The sequence below is a fragment of the Triticum urartu genome, chromosome 6A (assembly GCF_056163025.1).
Source record: "Triticum urartu cultivar PI428250 chromosome 6A, HENAU_Tu73, whole genome shotgun sequence".
In the NCBI taxonomy this organism is placed as follows: Eukaryota; Viridiplantae; Streptophyta; class Magnoliopsida; order Poales; family Poaceae; genus Triticum; species Triticum urartu.
The window spans coordinates 100420413-100442235 of NC_141878.1; positions in this window are offsets into that span (position 1 = coordinate 100420413).

Genomic DNA, 21823 nt, shown 5'->3' on the forward strand with positions numbered 1-21823 from the left:
TGAAAGAAAAAGGTATTAAAGCTAGAGATGTTAAGAATTTACCACCTATTGAAGAAATACATGGTCTTGATAACCTGACACAGGTAGTAAAGGTAAATTCTCTCTATAGATTTGATGAAGGTGATATTCCTCATTATAAGTCTGCTAGCCAATGCTTAGATGAGTTTGATAATTTTATTGTTAAACAAGAAAACTTTAATGCGTATGTTGGTAGACAATTGAAACGTAATGCTGATATGCTTGAACACTTGAGTGATTATATGTCTAGAGTTAAAGGTGAACTTAAACTTATCAGTAAACATGCTTCTATGGCTACCACTCAAGTAGAACAAGTACTTAAGGCTCAGAATGATTTTCTCAATGAATTAAATAAGAAGAAAAATGATAATGCGGTTAGAGTTATGACTAGAGGGGGTAAAATGACTCAGGAACCTTTGTATCCTTAGGGCCACCCTAAGAGAATTGAGCAAGATTCTCAGAGAACTAATGTTGATGCACCTAGTTCTTCTAAAAGGAAGAAAAAGAAAAATGATAGGACTTTGCATGCTTCTAGTGAACCTGTTGTAGACACACCTGAGAATCCCAATGATATTTCTATTTCTGATGCTGAAACACAATCTGGTAATGAACATGAACCTAGTGATGTTCATGTTGATGCTCAACCTAGCAATGACAATGATGTAGAGATTGAACCTACTGTTGATCTTCATAACCCACAATCAAAGAATCCATGTTATGATAAGAGAGACTTTGTTGCTAGGAAGCACGGTAAAGAAAATGAACCATGGGTTCAGAAACCCATGCCTTTTCCTCCTAAACCATCCAAGAAAAAGGATGATGAGGATTTTGAGCGCTTTGCTGAAATGATTAGACCTATCTTTTTGCGTATGTGTTTAACTGATATTCTTAAAATGAATCCTTACGCTAAGTATATGAAAGATATTGTTACAAATAAAAGAAAGATACCAGAACCTGAAATTTCTACCATGCTTGCTAATTATACTTTTAAAGGTGGAATACCTAAGAAACTAAGAGATCCAGGAGTACCAACTATACCATGCTCCATTAAAAGAAACTATGTTAAAACTGCTTTATATGATCTTGGAGCCGGTGTTGGTGTTATGCCTCTCTCTTTATATCGTAGACTTGAATTGAATAAGTTGACACCTACTGAAATATCTTTGCAAATGGCTGATAAATCTACTGCTATACCTATTGGTATTTATGAGGATGTGCCTGTTGTAGTTGCAAATGTTACTATTTTAATGGACTTTGTTATTCTTGATATTCCCGAGGACGATAGTATGTCGATTATCCTTGGTAGACCCTTTTTGAATACTCCAGGGGCTGTTATTGATTGCAATAAAGGCAATGTCACTTGAGGGAGTCCTGGATTAGGGGGTCTCTGGATAGCCAGACTATATCCTTTGTCCGGACTGTTGGACTATGAAGATACAAGATTGAAGACTTCGTCCCGTGTCCGGATGGGACTCTCCTTGGCGTGGAAGGCAAGCTTGCACTACAAAAAAAGACACATCCGTGACATTTTGGGCCGAACGAAAATTTTTCTGTCATACATATGACACTTCTATGACGATAATTGTGACAAAACCCGGTATCATCATAGATGTGGTGGGCTCCTACTTCTATGAAAAAAAATCATGATAGAAAATGGGCTTTTCATCCTGGGCGAGCCGGAGACGCAGCTGCATGGCATTCTTTGGGCCGTCCATGACGGAAAAAACCATGGTAGAAGCGAGGGGGAGGAAAATTTCGGGGAGTTCCCGGTTACGGTGGGAGGTCGGGGGCCGAGGGATGCGCATTTCTCTCATACACGTAAGCGCGTGTGTGCGACGCGTTGGCTGTAACTGAACCCGAGCGAGGCGTTGGCTCTAACTGAACCCGAGCGATTGCACTGCAGGCTACGCATTACTGAACCCGAGCGATCGATCGATGGCTGTTAACTGAACCCGATCGAGTGATTCCTTCGCTACTGCTGCTAACTGAAGCCGATCGATGCTGCCTCTGGATGAACAGTGAGCGTTGTGGGGGGGGGTTGGATGAACAGTTCCCGGTGGGGGTGGATGAATAGGACCCCGTGGTGTTGCCTCTGGATGAACAGGACCCCGATCGATCGAGCCGGTTGGGGCTGGATGAACAGGACCCCGTGGAGGGATGGATGAATAGGACCACCCCGTGGAGGGCCGGATGAACAGTAGACGGTAGAGGGCAGGATGAACAGTAGCCCGTGGAGGGGTGGTTGAACAGGAGCCCGTGGAGAGGGCTGGTTGAACAGTAGTCGGTGCAGTAGCGCGCGGTGGAGACTGGATGAATAGTCGCAGGTGGCGGCTGGAGGAGGTCGACGGTGGATGAATAGTAGCTCGTGGAGGCTGGAGGGGGTCGACGGTGGAGATGAACAGTATCCCGTGGAGTCCCGTTTTGCGGTACGCCACACCCCTCCCGATGAACATGACCCCTGTTTCGACCGTAGCGCTCCAACACAAGTCTGTTTCGTCCATTTTGTGGTACGCCACACCCCTCCCGATCAACAGGACCCCCGTTTCGTCTGTAGGAGGTCCGTTTCCTCCGTTTTGCGGTATGCCAGACCCCTCCCGATCAACAGGATCCCGTTTAGAACGTGGCCGGTTGAACACAAGGCAGTTTCCTCCGTTCTGCGGTATGCCAGGCCTCGTTTCCATCGCCTGTTCCGTCCAAGCCCTCTCGATGAACACGACGCATTCCATTGCCTCCCCATGAACACGACGCATCCGTTGCCTCCCCATGAACACGACGCATTCCGTTGCCTCCCCATGAACACGATGACGATGCTGTTTCTCCGTTCCGACCCAGCCATGTACACGAGCCCTGGCCGTACGTATGCGCGAGTAGGCGTTCGAGACCCTGCCCGTATGTACACATACGTGGCCGTATTTTCTTTCTTGCACCCTGGCCGCTGTACGTATGTGTACATGCTACGTGCGCGCCTCTACTACGACACGTGCGCGCCTCTACATCGACCAGTATATATGTACGTACACGTTCGCGACCAGAATGACAACGCTACGTACGCTTCGACCAGGTGGGTCCCGACTATCAGGCACTTCCTTGCGTGCGAAGATGTAGCTGGTGGGTCCCAGCAGTCAGGGGCAAACGTTTTTTTCGCGAAATACGGTGGCCCGTCCGGTGGGTCCCCGCTGTCAGGTGGAGGAATAATTATTTTGCGCGTAATAAGGAGGCACTTCCTTGCTGCAGCCGTGGACCCAGCTGTCAGCGTCTCCACACGCAGTACTCTTCCGATGGAAGTCGGTCGTTGACCAGATTAACCACGCCGTGCCGAGAGCACCACGGCGGTGGACGACGGCGAGGCCTAGGAAGGGGACGACGCGGAGCCAGGGAAGACGTGGCAGTGGAAGCCCACGTGGAGAGGAGTACGAGGGTTCACTGGTTCGGCTGCGGTGTGAGGCTGCCGTCGCCGCAGGGCCTGGCCAGCGGTGGGAATAGTAGGGGTGGTGAGGCCTCCGCAGCAGCACAGCCGGCCATGGGAGGCAGGAGCATGCGGCACGACCGGCGCTGCTTTGGGCGGCTGGAGCAAGAAGACCAGATGTTGAAGAAGCACTACGGCCGTTGGATGGACATCATACGGTCACTGGAGCTAGAATCGTTCATCTATACCCATATAAAAAGACCCAAAGGGGCAAATCCAACTGATCTTAGACATCGAACTAAGTTAATCCAATGACCTAGACTGCTCTAATGGCGAGCGTTAAATGTGTTTAAGGTGCAATTAATATCATACCAAATACTGCAATCACGGGATTAACACACAAATAATAGCATACCTAAAATCTGCGTGCAATTAATATATTGCCTAAATATTTAACGTGTGTTGCACGTGCGCATTTACTAGTATTGACTAAGTTGACAAAGCCCTTCGTCCCCGTCAACTTAGTAGGCCCACAAGTCAGCCTCCCACCAAGGTGTGTCCCAGCTAGCTTGGGGAGTATTCATTTTTTTTGTGCATAATAAGGAGGCACTTCCAGTGGGTCCGAGCTGACAGTGGGGGCAATGTTTTTTTCACGAAATACGGTGGCATGTCTGGTGGGTCCCAGCAGTCAGGGGGAAACGATTTTTTTCGCAAAATACTGGTGGCCCGTCCGGTGGGTCCCCGCTATCAGGTGGAGGAATAATTATTTTGCACGTAATAAGGAGGCACTTCCTTGCGGCTGCCGTGGACCCAGCTGTCAGCCTCTCCATGTACAGTACACTTCCGATGGAAGTCGGTCATTGACCACATTGACCACGCCGTGCCGAGAGCACCACGGCGGTGGACGACTGTGAGGCATAGGAAGGGGATGACGCGGAGCCGGGGAAGACGCGGCAGTGGATGCCCACGTGGAGAGGAGTACGAGCATTCACCGGTTCGGCTGCGGTGTGAGGCTGCCATCGCCACAGAATAACAGGGGGTGTGGGTGAGTAGAGGGATGCCCTGGCCCGCGGTGGGAGTAGTAGGGGGCGCTGAGGCCTGCGCGGCAGCACAGCCGGCAAAGGGAGGCGGGAGTAGGCGGTCCCGCCGGCGCTGCTTTGGCGACTGGAGCAAGATCAGAGATTGTAGAAACACGACGGCCGTTGGATTGACATCCAACGGTTACGTCTGCTAGAATCGTTTGTTGACGTATGTAATAACTAAAAAAATCTTGCATACGCGTCAACTAAACAGGCACACAAGTCAGACCACTCCCTCTTTTTTTAATAATTTATATATAGCTCATGGCAACTTCTTATGCAATTTATTGCAGTCGTTTTTTTGGTTGGCCAGGGCCAATTTCGCATATTTCTGTGGGTTCCAAACTATTTTTAATACCGAATTGTCCAGCCAGATTTAAAGTACTTTGAAGATATATTTAAATTAGGTTAATGCCCACTGAAATAGGAATCTGAAAATGTAATAAAATTCAGAAATTATAAAGTAATTGCCAATTTGTCATCGGTTTTTATATTTACAACCCATTTCATATTACTTTCAAGATTTGCAGGCGTCTTGAAAGAGTTGCAGCCCATCAGTGCGTAGAAAAATAAGTAGGCCTGGATTGGGTATTCTTCAGAAAAAATAAACTGGTCTCATTTTCACAAAGAAAAAATAGCTGGGCTTGTCACATGGTGAACATAAAATATAAGCCTGGGCTAGACGGGCCACAGCCCAGTTCAAACCCTGCTCCGTCTCAACAATACCAAACAAAAAATACTGCTCGAGTAGCTACGTCCTAGGTGTCAGTCGATCTTGTGCTGTTCTCTTGTCTATTGACTATATACGCTCCCAATGTCGTGGGTCCCATATGTCAAGAAAACACTAGAAGGAAGCATTTTTTCCATACGCTGATGTGGTGGGCCCCTACTGTCATCCTCTCCACGTACTTCTACCAATTCCTGTTGTTTGTTGACCATGTTGACAACGCGAGAGGGCGGCACCGCGGCGAGCGCACCAAAGCGCGCGGAGGACGTCGGCGTTAACGATTTAGGAGACGGTGGGGCGGTGATGCGTGCGCTGAGGCGCAGCCAGCCATGGGAGGCGGAAGCAGGCGGCCCCGCCGGCGCTGGTTTGGTTTTGGCGGCTGGAGGAAGACAGGACTGAAGAAACACGACAGACTGTAGTACTTAACAACCTTAACTGAAACCAGCAGGGGCACTTAACAACCGAAGCTGAAAGCAGTATGAGTGCTTATATAGGTTCAACCGTACAAAGCACGCCTCGAACAGTGCTACTTTGCCTACAGTTAACCAAGGGTGAGGCCGCCAAGCCCTAGGACAAGGCCCAGGCGCCACCCCGCGCATCCACAACCTTCTGAAAGCGGCTTCATCTCGCAGTGTGGTCAATAAACAGGATATTCGCTTTAGAGCCATGGAAAAGCATGAACATAATCTTCTGTCCTATTCTACAAGATGGACGGGCCTTCATTATTTGAGATCACCCATGAATAAGTATCTTTTCACCTCCAAGGGGAATTGAGTAGGTCGACATAAACATCATGTTGTGACCAAGCGCAAGTCTGACCCGACCATGGTCAGGCATCTGTATAGGAACAATAGAACTCGGTGGTTCCTGTTTCAAGAAGATCACAGCTGTAAAACTGTGTATAAGCAATAGTTTATGAACACCATATATAATAGAAAACAGCTCGTACCATAAGTTTCTCGACACAGTTGGACCTGTTCAACGAGTGCAGCAGTGGCACACATATCCCACGTGGCCTTCCACCATTGAAACGCCCCACAAGGACCTCAAGACGATCAATAAAGTGTAGGAACTTGTGGATGTCGATCCAGTCAACTTCAGTGCCATTAGTAACAGCTGAGTTATTACAGAGTAACAAACGAGTAGACTGCTTTACTCTGAAAAAACCTACACGTGCCACCAATTATAAGAAAATATTAGTTAGAAGTAGCATCTTCGTGAGAGATTCGTTGCTACTTCTAAAGTTAAATTGTGATTAGTTAGACAGAATAGGTGGATTAAGAAGTAATCGAGGCAACAAGCAAGAACCAGATACAAAACTAACATGGATGAACAATTGGAACGACGTCGGGGTGGAAGATCGCAGTGAAGATGAGACCAGGTTCTCCTATTTCCATCAACATTCATGCGCCAACTTTCAGTCCATAACACTTGAGAAAGTTTATCCTAGTTCGGCCATAAAAAAAGCAGCGATCTTCTTGGTTCATGAACCCAACTCGGAACTTATATCCATGGCTTGTCTTCACTGTGACCATTAAACTAGTGTATTCAGTTATGGCAAGGCCAAGCATCTTGAGTACATGTGTTCTGGCAGAGCAAATAATACACTGCTGGAAAAATAATATGAGAACACAACATGTTCAAAAAAACCCCACCCTCCCGGATAGAAAAGAGGATTCTAGGAACATACTGTGCATGTTTCAAAATGCTGTGTTAGGATGAGAAGGAACAAGTGTGGCGTCTCGCCGAGGGCGCAGAAACCTATAGGCTACTCGCACTTTCGGCACTGCAAATGAAACACACTAGATTCAGTAGGAAGAAAAATGCACCAACAGCGGCGGCTGCCATCCTAGGATTACCTGCGACCAAGGGACTTGGGTTTATCGGGGATGGATGAATAATTCGTACCTGGTTCTCCATGAGAAAACCCTATGCAATTGCCGAGAGGGGGTTTTCTCTGAACAAGCAGACGAGGGAGAAAGGGATTCAGACCCAGTGAAATATTGCCGCTTTGTCTGTCCAGCTTACTGCTAAAGCTGGAAAGGGGGGGTTGTGATTTGACGGCTCATTGGGCATTACTGCGGCGCTACGACCGGGGTGTGTCTACCGTGAAGTTTTGCACTCTAATTTGTGCATATGGCACATGGACCCCGTTGTCGGTTGCCCCACATGTCAGCGAAAGGAAGTAGAAAGACAGGAGTAACTAGTTACACATAAATATATTTGTTGACAGAGAGATACTCCCTTTGTAAAGAAATATACAAATCTTTTATATCACAGGCTCACCTTGCCGAGAAAATACTCCCTCTGCAACGCACGGGCATTATGGGGGTTCAGCTGAGAATATAATACTCAGATGTTTTTTTAGGGATAAAAGTTGCTTTATTGAAGATTAACATTCATAGGTATACAAATAATTTCGGGGGTTCCTGTGAGCGAAAGATGGCGTCCACAGGGCAAAGAAGTAGCAGCTTTTGTGAGCACATGCGCTTCAACATTACACTCGCGTTTTTCATGTATGAGCTCCATGGTTTGGAACATATTCTTCTTCATCTTGATCTCGTCCATAATAACTTTGCTGGGCCCCAAGTATGCCTCTCCGATATGCTTGACTGTTGCTGAACAATCGGTGCTAATCTGAACTTGTTGCAGGTTTAAGTCAAGAGCCAGAGATAGCCCCTCGCAACATGCCATTTCCTCTAGGATCTCTGGATCAGTAACACTTTCGCACACCAGTGCCGATGCTCCAAGGAAGAAGCATGTATGATCCCAGCTCACAACTGCCAGGGCTCCCCTTTCACCATTGCGAGATAATGCAGCATCAACATTCATCTTCACCCAACCCATAGCAGGAGGAGGACGCCACTTCTACACTGAGCTAGTGCTTCTCGAAACCAGGTTCTGGACTTTGGGCCGCAGGCCGACCCTGCATGTTTGGGGGCCCATGTGTTCTACCTCAGCGCTTTTCATATTGCAAGCGATCGGTACAGCGCTGGTTTTAGATGCTGTCGCAAGGTGAATACACAAAATTGAATAAAGCACGGCAGCTGTTGGAATGAAATCGAACGACAGTTCCTAACCAGCAATCAGAGTTGCAATTCTATCAAGGATATACCATGTGATAAATAATACTATCGTACTACTTATACACACAGGACACTTGTTTCACCATGCCAGATTATTACATCAAAATCTCTTGGAGGATAGATCAGTTAGGCAGTTACGTGCTGCTACTGAAGAATTTCAAAGTTGATTTGGACCAGCTCTCCTTGCCGAGAAAGTTCGATTTTGACATCATCCCCTACCGCAAGATATGATCTAGATTTGAACCTTGACCATCCTTTAGCACCAATCATCATGCGACCATCCTTTGTACTTACGATATATTGAGCAGGTTCATTCACACCAAGGCTGCGCATGGTAAGAGAAACTTGACCACGGTCACCCAGATTGTTGAACGACTCCCTTGTTGCTCTAGGAATTCTTTGTTTGCAAACAAGAAGACATACCCAAACAGTTAGATCAACACAGTGAATCATGTGAAACAACATGGAAAGAAAAAAGAAAGAAGCACTTGGGCGGCCAATGCTTACCAAGAAGGTGGACGTGTCGGTTTTTGTAAGGACTTTGGTATATGAAGTGCGAACTGCAGCCCAGTCTGTTGCCGGTGCAACTGCACGAGCCGGAGCAGATGCAAGTGCAAGTGTTGGTGCAGGTGCCGAAGCCGTTGCTGCTGCCAGAGATGGTGCTCCTTGTAGAGCTGGTGCCGGTGTCGGAGCAGGTGCCGGTGTCGATGCCCGATCCTCCGGTAGATCAGACTGATCCGCTCACACGGTCGGTGCCCAATCCTTAGCTGGATCGGACTGAGCTGCTGCCGCTGTCAGTGCTAGAGCAACTGTCGGTGCTTGATCTGTGCGAGATAGCGGCGATCGTGTCTGGTCTGCTATGATCAGCTTTCTAACTTGACTAGGATCCGTGACCGTGATCCAGTCTTTTTCTTCATTTCTTTTAAACGCGAGGACTAATTGTGGCGTTTTTGTTAAACCAAACTGTAGTTCATCATAGGGATTCAACTTGTACTAAGACAACAGACTAATCCAATTTTTTCCAGTAATATAAGTGATGGACAGTGCCTTCGTTACTAACACGACATAAGAAGTGAAACCTGTAAAAATAGCCATCGTAGAGCAAACCAAACGGTTTATTCTGTGATGCACTACTAGGAAAAGGCCTACTAATGGCGCACTAGTTTTGCCTACTAATGGCGCATTACCAGTGCGCCATTAGTAGCACGCCACTAGTATATCTTACTAATGGCGCACCACAGGTGCGCCTATACTAATGGCGCACCAACTAGTGCGCCATTAGTATGTAACAGCATGCGCCATTAGTGTGCCTCCCGGGGGGCCATACGTAAGCATGGCTTTGTCATACTAATGGCGCATTCTCTGTTGATGCGCCATTAGTATCCTTTGGCATACTAATGGCGCACCTGGTGGTGATGCGCCATTAGCATGAATATTTGGTTTTTTTCCTTTTCTGATTTTTGCGCAGGTTACAAAATATATTATTAGACAGAATATAAAATATATTATTAGACAGAATATAGACAGCAACACATAGGAACATCAGATTCATCGAATACAATAGAAGATTAGTCTCCGAATACAATTCATCATATTAGTCTCCGAATTCAAAAGACCGAACAAAGATAAAACATTACAAGTCTCAAGACCGCGAGTATCGAGTTTGTTTGAAGTAATACTAATCCTAACAAGTCCTACTAATCATCATCATACAACTTCTACTCGTTATTCATAACAAGTCATACGATCATCATCTTGATAGTCTTCGAACCAACCCTACTTAATTGTTCTTAGCACATGATCATCAGTATTAGGCAGGACCTAAATACCCTATTTAAGCTAAAATAGCATAAAACAATATAGACCCTGACTCTCCATTATGGAGAATGGAGAACATCCTGTCTCCAATTCTTGCGCTTCACTTCCTTTTGCTTCCAAGAAGCTCCTTACGACTGTCCATACATTTTTTCCATCCTTTGATTTTCATGTCTCCACTTCTTTTAGAAATCTCGTATGGACAGTTGAGATTCGTAGGACGACCTGGTTGTATGTTCAAAACATTAACACTACCTTTCAGATACATCATATGAGGCACACAATTCTCTGGGATTATCTGTTGAAAAACATAGTAATAACTTCATAGTTAGCAATGGTGTACTAGTTTTAGAAGTATGCAAAAGATGCACGGATGTCGTAATAGTAAAAATCTTACCAGGGTATCTCCATGGTAGTTACCGTAGTTGAACACATGCACTAGTGGCACGTATTTACCATAATGTTGAGGAGTTTGATTGTAGATATTGTAATTCTCAATGTCAGTACAAAATCCGACCAAATGATTTTTCTCCTTGTAAGTTGTTAATTCGGAGCCATCGGTGTAGTGGGTTTTGTCTACCATCTCCCGCACATTCTTTGAACAATAAAAATAAGCTGTCAATGGAAATAAGTTGTCAACTATTTTGAAATAAACAATATAAATAAGCTAATAACTATGTTTGAGAAACTCACATAGCGGTAGAACTGGAGGCGTATCAACAAGGACCTAAATGTCCATATTGTCTTGGTTGATGTCAGGATTACCATGATCCATGGTGATAAGCATACCCTCATCAAAACCATACATCTTGCAAAATGCTTCCCAATTTTTGCAACCAAAATGGGTTACGCTCTCAGAATTATATAGATTTACTTCAAAGTCCACATCATGATGAGTCCTTAGGTGAATTTTCTTTGTTTCAGAAATTTCATGGTCTTCAAAATCCATCCTCTCCAAGACATAGCGTCTTGCATGGCATGGGATAAGCTATACTCGAATTGTAAAAGATGAAAATTACACGTTGAAATAGTTGAAGTCATGCTTAATTATGAAAATAACACTTGTCGTCGTTGTGTACCATTTCAACTTCGAAGGTCTCCTCGAGCTTAATGCTGAAGCGCCGATCATCGTCCAGGTGAGGCATGTCGCACAGACCTCGATCGTCGTGGCACTAGTCGCACTCCGCCGGGAGACTTTCGTCGTCCGATGATGATGACGACATATCCTGGGACAGCTCCCAGAATTGCTTGCCGCCCGAACCACCGGCCTCATCGTTGTGGGCCATGTTTCGCTCTAATAGGAAAAAAGTTTGGTCAAAAAGTTGGTTATTGTCAAGGAACAAGATCATGGTCTCATCATTTAGGGTTTGTCAACACCGAGGCACCCTAAAAGCCTAAGCTTTCATCATTTAGGGTTTGTCGACGCCAAGGCACCCTAAAAGCCTAAGCGTACATCATTTAGGTTCTCATCGACACCGAGGCATCCGGGGCAGCCAAGTTAAGTTTTCATCATTTAGGGTTTATCGATGTCGAGGCACCCTAGGTTGGGCCTAATCACTTGGCACTAATCACTTGGCTCTATTGCCACCTATGGTTTAATACAGCAAGAATAAAGGGGCAGTTGATCCTACTTAATTAAGTACTAAGATACCCCGGCCCATGCATTAGTAGCAAGTACCTCATATGTCCGATTTTTGGCAAAGTCATGCTAAAATTCACGGAAAATTTCAGCATGACCTTTGCTGAAAATAGGACATATGGAGTACCCGAATTTGCCAGAACGGAAGTTAATCAACATTCCGGCAAACTCAAGGGCCTCTTGGGGTACCTACAAAATCATCACGACACGAAGGGCCTCTCAAGGGCCTCAAGAAGCAGCGGCGTCTCCCAGGACCCCATTTTTTTGCTAAATTTCTTTGAGCAACAATCAGAGCAAAAAGTTCAGCATATTTCTATACAACAGCATTGTAAAGATGAAGAACAGTTCTACAGCAGCCCATTTATATACAATAGCATCTTTGGTCATACCAATTTTTGAAACAATTCAAATCTGAACTGTATCTTTGGTCATACAAATCTCTGAAACTATACAAATTTGAAATATATATTTGGTCATACAAATTTATGGAACTAATCAAATCTGAACTGTATCTTTGGTCATACAAATCTCTGAAAATTTTCTAAATCTGTGGTCATACAAATTTATGGAACTAATCAAATCTGAACTGTATCTTTGGTCATACAAATCTCTGAAAATTTTCTAAATCTGTGGTCATACAAATTTATGGAACTAATCAAATTATGATAGATGGACACATAAATTATGATAGATTGTGATAGCTTGGGGAATAGATTATGATAGATTGTGATGCATGGACTTGTTCTACTCCAGGTTTTCAATTTACAAACACATACAAGCACAAGCAGTGCCAGAGATGATATTTGCTAGATATAATTTCGGCAATGAGATTTAAATAGAGCTGTGGTGATGTAACCTAGGTGAATATACACGAAATAAGGTTTACTGGTGCTACCAAATGCTAGTAATCAAGCAGTAACATAAAATGCTAGTAAGTTCACTGGGAGTAAGTTCCTCTCTCGCGCGCACGCAGCAACCCAGAAAAACACAAGACAAGCAGTAGAATCTCTGCTCTACCGGGAGGCAACGAAGTGGCCAAGGTCACAGGGGGCGATACCTGAGTGGAAGCCCTAGGCTAGCGCGAGGGGGCGGAGCGCTGCTGCTGCTGCTGTTGCTCGGGGACAGCGAGGTCAGAGTGGGCGGCGCGGGAAGGCGGCGGGAGGCTGGGGAGGGGGTTCCGCCGATCCGGCCGGAGGGGCGAGAGGTGGGAGGAGACAAGGGGGCGGCGCGGTCGGGTGGGTGCGTGGGGCACTCCTCCCTGGTCCGGGCTGGCCACGCTGCTCGGGGACGGCGAAGGAGGCGAGGGGGCGGCGAGGGGGATGGCGAACACGGCTGGGGGGCAGCGGGTGAGATCGATGAGGCAGGGGAGAGATTAGAGAGATTGGGGATTTAGTGTGGGGGGAATATAGTAGTGGCGCACCACAAGGAAATGCGCCATTAGTAACCCTGCTTACTAATGGCGCACCTGCAGGTGGTGCGCCATTAGAAGTTTTGCAAAAAAGTAAAAAAATATAAATATATATACTAATGGCGCACCGTGTAATAGTGCGCCATTACTAGTTTAAACTAGTAATGGCGCACTGTCGACCTGATGCGCCATTAGTATGTATGGAAAAATGGAAAAAAATTTAATACTAGTGGCGCACCCTGTTTCTGGTGCGCCATTAGTGTCTTCCACACTAATGGCGCATCACCAACAGGTGCGCCATTAGTATATAGTAGTGGCGCACTACTTCCCTGGTGCGCCATTAGTATCAATCCTATCTATAGCCCTTTTCCTAGTAGTGATGAATGTCACATGGCAAAACCTGCATCGTAAAATTGCAGGAAAAGAAAGAAAACATGACATTAAATCAATAAGATTTAGACATTAAATCAATAAGATTTACTTGATGTGACACGAGTGAATCCTTACCAGGAAATCACTATGTTGAAGTACTAAACAGAAGATTGATCGTTCAACTACACGTGGCATGCAGGGTCCCCGCCTACTCGCACAAGCAGGACAGTCCAAATGTCGTGACAAATCGTATGGACCGAACATCCATGGGGCTGGAAATCCTGGTTGGTGCGATAAACCCTGCAATGCATACAGATATTGGAGTGTAGCCATAATTGATAGACCGTCCTCACAAAAAATATGATATGCATACTTCAAAATATACAGACTGAATTGGGTGGACAGACATTAACATAGACCGTTCTTAGGACTGACCACACAGCAAAAGCGGCAGTACTAATAAACAATACAGGGTTCACAAACACAAATCAAGTACTGAACAATAGTACTTACTACAGACAAGCAAAGTTGCACTAACTAAACTCTGCAGACTATTTTTTGCCACCGACCTACGGGATGAAACCCGCATAACTTACTAGGCCATGGACTTCGTGTGAGATGTCTACATGCACCATCGCCATCTTGTCAACCTTGGAGAACCTAACAGAGTGGTCTTTCCACTCATAAACATGATGATGAAGACAGGCCGCATCAGATTTGTTGGGAAGCCTTACAAGAACCACACCCTTCGTAATCGAAGGCATAGCCAGGAAATTGTTGTGGTCAAGTATAGCCTCGAGAACACGCCTGACAACAATGCTACAGGAAAACACTAGTTCTGGACACGTGGCGACAAGGACACAGCAGCTGGATAGTTCAGAGTAGAACTCATCATCAGGTCTTCCAGTTCACACGGCATGACTTTGAGAACTTCATCTCCACCGCGGACCTGGTTCTAATTCAAACAGAAACCATATTTTATTACTACCTCCATTCAGAAATATAAGATGATTTTCGATATTATACTCCATATATGACTACATATACGCACAGAAATGAGTGAACAAAGACACTAGAACATGTCTTCAAAGGCATGAGAGCAGAGGGAGTACATGCAATATCCATAACACAAGTTATTGAGGCAAATATACCCTCTTAAAAGGTAGCATTGATGTTCATAAAGTACTAGCTGAAAGTAATCTATAAGAAATCAGTGTCAACTTCTCGCATGTTTTGGTCAAAAGAGGAATTTAGAACCGTCATTTGGCACACAAAAATCACATGCAAGATCACCCAGAAAGTTGTACTACTAGTACTAGTACTGCGTGTTAGATGAAAAACACGATCAAGATCGAGAAAAAGATCGTCAAGAAGAGATATTACCTGGACTTGCTTAATGAGGGATCCCAGAGAGGGGGGCTTGAACATGGCGATGGCTTTGAGCTTGTCTGCGGTAGTCTCGACGGGGTGCTTGCGCTTCTTCGTACCATGAGCCTCGACGGTTTTGGCCGGAGCCATAGACATCACTTCGGCCAGTGCTCCGACGTCCATCAAGAAACTGTCAAATAGAAATAAAAGAAAAGAAACCATAATCACAAACCCAAAAGAAGAAAAGAGAGGGAGTTATAGGATCAGTCTCGGGGTTGCAAGACCAGGCCTTGGCCAGAATCAACACCATTAATGCGCTCACCTTTCCTTCTTTGGGAGAGAAGAACAGTGGCAGAAGCAGGTCGGGGTTTTCTTGAAGAAATGAGGAAAAAGATGAGGCAGAAGCGAGGGTTGGGTAGAGACGAAGCTGAGAGAGAAGAGTGAAATGATGGTTGCTTCGTCCGTCCAACTTACTGCTGGAAAGGAGGGGGTTTTGTGATTTTACGGCTCATTGGGCATTACTGCGGCGCTTTGATCGGGGTAGTCTACCGTCACTCTACTACAGAGTAATTTAGTGCATGGCTGGTGGACCCCGATGCTGGCTGTCCCACACGTCGGCGAAAGTGAGTAATTTAGTGCATGGCTGGAGGAGGATCCGCACGGTAGAGCTTGTCCACTATTTTTCAGAAGAAAAAAATGATTACAGCAAGCTTCCACTCTTACGACGAAGGAGTGCGAAACACGGCAGCCACTTGAACATACACAGTGCTCCTACTACTAGGCATGTGCAGTGGTTCATACGTCAGTACTACACAATCTTGTGGCTATTGTAGTAAGATATGACGATAACAAATGATGTTGTGCGCATGTCAACTACTCCTATATGTAACATAGTACCGCTTTTTCGACTATCCGATCGAGAATGGACGGTGAGATCGATGTTAACAAAACTAGGTCCATAGCGCACGGAGAGTACGATGCTACAGTACTCCACGAAACATGAACCACATGAAGCATGAATAGTGTTAGGCAGGGTGTATGAAGGGTGCACGGGATGGGAGCAAAAGTTCCCTTCTCGACCCACTTTTGGGTGTTTGGCAGAGTGCATGAAGGGTGCATGAGTCCACACTAGTAGGTTGACAAAAATACATGAAGAGGAAACAACTATATTGAGATGAGAATGCAACCAAACACACCCACAGGCTTTGTGCTACAGTGACTGATCTGCACCGTCTGAGTTTGATCCAACGGTCATGTTGCGCCGAGACATGGACATGCCCTTGCAGAGGGTTTAGCCCGACGGCCGGCATCGTCGCGCTGGCACGACGGTAGGCATCGCGCAGCCGCAACACGTGCGCGGCAACTTGGTTCACCAAGTGGCTGAGGCGATCCTGGACCTCGTCACGATCGGCCCGCTCACGCTCCAGCCGGCTCCCCTGACGACCTATCGTATCTCGCTCTTTCTGCAGCAACGCCGCCGACGCCTCGATCATCTTTGTGGTGGACGGCTGCCGCTTTTGAAGCTCCATGAACTCCCGCACATAACGGAGGAGCATGGCACTCCTCTCCTCCTTGAGCTCACGGAGCTCCACGTCCTTGGCCTTGAGCTCCGCATCCTTTGCATGGAGCTCCTGTGTCAGGAGCCTCACCTCGGACTCCGTGATCTGTTGCGCCGCCATGCCACCAGGTAGAAGCAATGGGGAGAGGAAGCAAAGGGGGCGAAACGGCTGAAAGGCAATGTAATCTACGGGAAGACGGAGGGAGCAGGGAATCTTTTGGTTTTCACCACGGTAAAACACCAGTCAACGAATTCTCACATTAGGGAGCAGTGGGTACAGGCGGAGTCATCGTGACTAATTGCTGCCGCGCCTGCTCCCGTCAATCAAAAAATTAAAAATCCTGCTGCGCCTGCTCCCGTCAATCAAAAAATTCTTGCCGCACCCAAACACCAGAGCAACGCCGCGGTGGATATTTAAATTTACCTGCCGGCAAGTAGATAAAAAAGGGATGAAAAAACAAATGTGACGGTGGCCTAGCTAATTGTTCAAACTAGCCCAACTAGCTAGCCACCGTGCTTCACTGATGTACTCGGCGGGAAAGGTGGTCTTTCATGATTTGACGACTCATTTACTTGCTTCGGCGCTACAACCGAGGAGGACCCAGAAAATGCGCGGTAGGGCGTCCCACGTCAGGAAGAATATATGTGTGCACCACCCGGGAGGACCCCGAAACCGCGCGGTAGGGTGTGCCACGTCTCGGCACGGAGGAAAAATGTGCGTGTAAAAATATATTGTATCAGACGTAGTAGGGTACCTATGGTTCGACCTCGGGACCCAGCCAGTCGGTTAAAAACACCCCACTAGCCACACAGCTTCATCATGCAAACATGGCACGGAGGATAGATGTGGTTAGCTCCATCTCGACCAGCCACAACGTCTCTTGTTCTAGGCGATTCTTCTATTTTCCAAGTTTTTTTAGTTGTAATAACACCGCGGCAAGCTATCGCCGCTCTTCGTGTGTGCCCATGCAAAGGTTAGACGATGTAGAGAAGAGAGATTGAGATCGCAGACCTGGGACCCACCAGTAAGTGAGATAACGGTCATCCACGTGTTGACGAGGCACTCCCTCTACTCTACTCAACGCAAGTACTGTATAAAATCAAGTTATGGGACAAAGCCAACAACCGTTCGTTTTTTCAGGCTATCGACTTATGCTTTGTAGTCCAGGTTGCCAGTTCGAATCTTGTCTTTCAGATTTGTCAGTTTTAGGTCCAAATTTGATTAATGACATGTGGGACCCCCGTGTGTTGTTTCGATATTTCAGTGTAGGATGGTTTTTTTGAACAAACACTTTGCGCGGTTAGACAAGTAACGGCACGAGTTGCACGTTTTTTTGCAAGTTTACGAACAAAAATGACAGCGGCATAGAATATCACATCCACCCCGCAGCTTAGATACTATAGTGATACGAGTTTTTACACCGTTGGAAGTGAGATCCAATGGCTTGGGAGTAGTCTTTGTAATTATGCGCAATTTCCTAACTCTCCAAAGGTTTTTTTGCAAATAGAACATTCAGGCCTCGTATGTGCCGCTGCATCTTCGATCCAACGGCTCCCCGGTGCTCATATTAGGTGCTCCCCGTAGCTTAATTACCCGCTACAGTGATTGGAGTAGTCGTGGGCCGAATGGTACGAAAATATAATCTAAACCGACCGGAATAAATGCCTACACAAATTAATCCAAGGTTGGAGTGCCCCTCGCAATGTAAATAGCTCCGGCTTTGCGAGGGATGGACAGGTAGTACCTTCAACGCGTGGAAGATACGGTGTGAGAAAGCGAGGTCGATCGAGAGACATATAGATAGAGAGACAAAGTGAGTGTGGTCCGACATTCATTGAACAAATATGTATGCTCTGGAGAGATATTGTCCGATTGAGCTTTTTGGCAAGGGTGAGGGATAGAGCTTGAGAGATGATCCAGTCACAGACGTGTAGATATATTTTGTGCGTGAGAGGAAGCAAGGTCAACCGATCACATAGGGTCGCCGTGCGATCGAAAGAGTGAGATGGGTTGGAGAGAGTGACGTAGATGGACGATGTGCGTGAGAGAGTATATAATGTGAATAGGTCGAATTGGGCTCAACATGGTGATATATCATTTTTGTCCGAGAAAGAGCGAGGTCAATTGAGACATACGGAGAGAGAGAGAGAGTTTGAGTGAGCGTGGCCCACCATGAGGTCGAAAGAGAGGTGGCGACTTGGATAGATTGACCTAGATAGACAATCTGCGTGAGAGAGTATAGAGTGTGTCGATCGAGGCCCGAACAGGGTGATATATCATTTGTGTGTGAAAGAAAATGAGGTTAAACGAGACTCACATAAAGAGAGCGATATTGAGCGAGTGTGGCCCGCCGTGTGGAAGAAAGAGTGAGACAGTCTCGAGGGTGTGACCTAGATATACAACGTGCGTGCGTGCGCATGCACGAGAGATTGGGGGGCTAGATAGGCAATGCATGTATTTAGCGCGAGAGGGTGAGAGGGAGAGGGGGGAGAGAGAGCTCGGCATGGGGTGCAATGGCGGGTGTGTGAGGTAAATACATTTGGTAATAGAGTGGAAAAAGGGGTTGTGTAGTTGAGAGACTAAGAGATCGAAACATGGAGAGAAAGAATGAATGTGTGTTGGAAACCGATAGTTTCCTAAGGTGGTTTGGAGAGGAAGATTGACTGATACAGGAAGTATGTAGGGTTTGTGCGCGGGGGGGGGGGGGGGGGCTAAAAACAACATTTGAATGTACATAGTACGAGACTTAATATCGATGTTTCAATTCGGTGTACATTGTAAGATTTGAACCGAGGACCAGGCACACGGGTAATTATTTCGAATTCATGCCATACTAAGTTTCAAAAAGTTGGCATTGACTCAGTTTGTTGTGCTATTTTGTAGGTCATATGTTTGAATCCATCCAAATGTTTTCTCACTACCATGGTGTTCATCATATACATATGAATTTGTATTAAAAAAGTAGCGTGGATACAGTGAAATGCGAAATCCACGTTAGAATTGGAGATCGCTACGTGGCACACACTCTAATTCAAATAACTAACTATGTGACACACACTCTAATTCAAATAACTAATTATGTGACACACACTATAATCCACGTTAGTGTGGGTACCGTTTCGATTTTTTTCAAATAACTCCTCATTAATTAATTTATAGTAATCCCTCTGTTCACTTTTATAAGACCTTGAAGACATTTCAGACAATGTGCAAAACAGTTCATTTTAAGTTGTCTGAAATGACTTACAAAAGTGAACAGATGGAGTATCTCATTTCGAATGACTAATTATTGCAAGGAAAACACAGGCATGGTAATACATACAGATTCGTTTGCAAATGAAAGAAGATTCGTTTGCATTCTCAAATGTAGGCGCACCAGGAAAACCAGGGTCGTGTCAGGGTGGATGCTGCTTCGGTGCCTTAAAGGCAACTGCCTTTCGGTCATTGACATGTGGGCTAGCCACCTGTTGGGCCCATATGTCATGGACACAAAGGCAGGTGCCTTAAGGAACCAAAGCATAGTCCTGTCGGGGTGGTTGCGTGTGTCGGACGGACGCGAATTAGGGATGACGATAATATAAGTTCGCGCTTCCATGTTTCGGATTGAAATATCTGGCGGCCCCAATTCCAGCCCTAAAAAATCTCTCTTCTCCACCATCCCCTTCCACGCCCAGATTGCTCAAATCCCTAATTCGCCGCCAACCCTCGAATCGCCCCTCGTCTTGTCTCTTTCCCCACCGTTCCCCACCTCTGTGCCGGACGACGACGACGAAGACGACGGTCGCGCTTCACCACCGCACCGGAGCTACCTCATCTACGCCCTTGTCCATCGCAGCGGGTGGTCCACCGACAACGTCGGTCGCCGCAACCGACGTGCCTCAAAGACACCGAGTTCCACCGCATCAGGTGCGCTTCACCGACGCCGTCTCCCAGCTCACCGGGGCTACTTCACCGAGCACATCGTCGCACCTCCGCCCCCCGAGGCCGTTGGGGCTTCACCAATGGTCTCGTCCACCGCATCGTAGCGCTCCACTGCCACTCAAGATCTGCATCCGTGCGCGGCCAGCCAACGCCAGTGCATCACCCTCAACGGCTCTGAAGTGACCCGCACTCTAGCTAGGCGAGCATGCCCAAACGCCGGCCCGAACTAGGTATCCACACATCACTCCCTTGTGCACTGTTCCGACGATGTTTGGATATCCTTTCACTGCTCTCTTAGCTTACACGCCTATGCAACTCTGACCTTAACTCTTATTTCTTCTGGAGATATCATCTGAAACAAGCAAATCCATATTTTAGCGAAGCATGACAGCGCTACGGGATCTGGTACACATCCTGCACACCCATATAACCTTGTAAGTATCTGTCCTCCCATAAAACATCAAGGTCGATTCCTCTTATTTGATCAACCATTCGCCATGTCAAAAATGCAGAGGGGGATGCAAGGAGCACAAGGCCTGCACATCCAAGCAAGTGGTAACATGGACTTGTACATGGAACATCCCAAGCGCAAGCAGACCTGCAATGAGCCTGTACAACGAGCTAGCGTAAGTCCCTACATTTCATTTAATTTGTACTGGCATTCTTGTATGATTTGTGTGCAGTGGATGATCCACGAATTCAAGTTACCAGGGGCGAACATTTAACTTAAAAAATACGACGGCACTTGCACTCCGGAAATCAACATAACTTGAGAAATGTGAAGCTACATGCACTTTGAAAACCAGCTAATGATCCAAAGTAGTTCAGATTATAAACACTAAATGATGCAAGCACCAAAAAACACAAAATGCAACATGGTGTACAAGGACTACAAACATGGTATGTACCTGCTTGAATTATTCATTCTCTCGCTGAAAATATCGAAGTGTAATTGCACGTATAACCAGTGCGCAAACTGCATATCAATATATCTATCATGCACAAGTATGCCAATAGTTTCAAACAACATATTAGAAAAGTATTTATGCTATGTTGTCATGATACGGGGACTTTCTGGTAGATGGCCTCGACGTTTCCTCAAGCTATGAAAATGCACTATAGTTTGCTTATCATCAATGCCTGCAAATCTCTGTCTCTCTCAACATAGTAGATCATCATTAGACACTAAATCCTTCAATGAGCTTGCAAAATTCTTGAATTAGATCCCTCATTAGACACTATATGTTCATCACCAGGAGCATGTAAAATGTTTGCATCAGATCCTTCATTAGCAGCCTGTTCATTAGACACTTCAGGCTCAAGAACAACATGAGCTTGTATGTTTGCACCGGAAACTTGATTAGATACATCAGATTCAGTCAGTTCAGTATTGATTGGGGGAGTTATAAAATAAATAGAAATTGG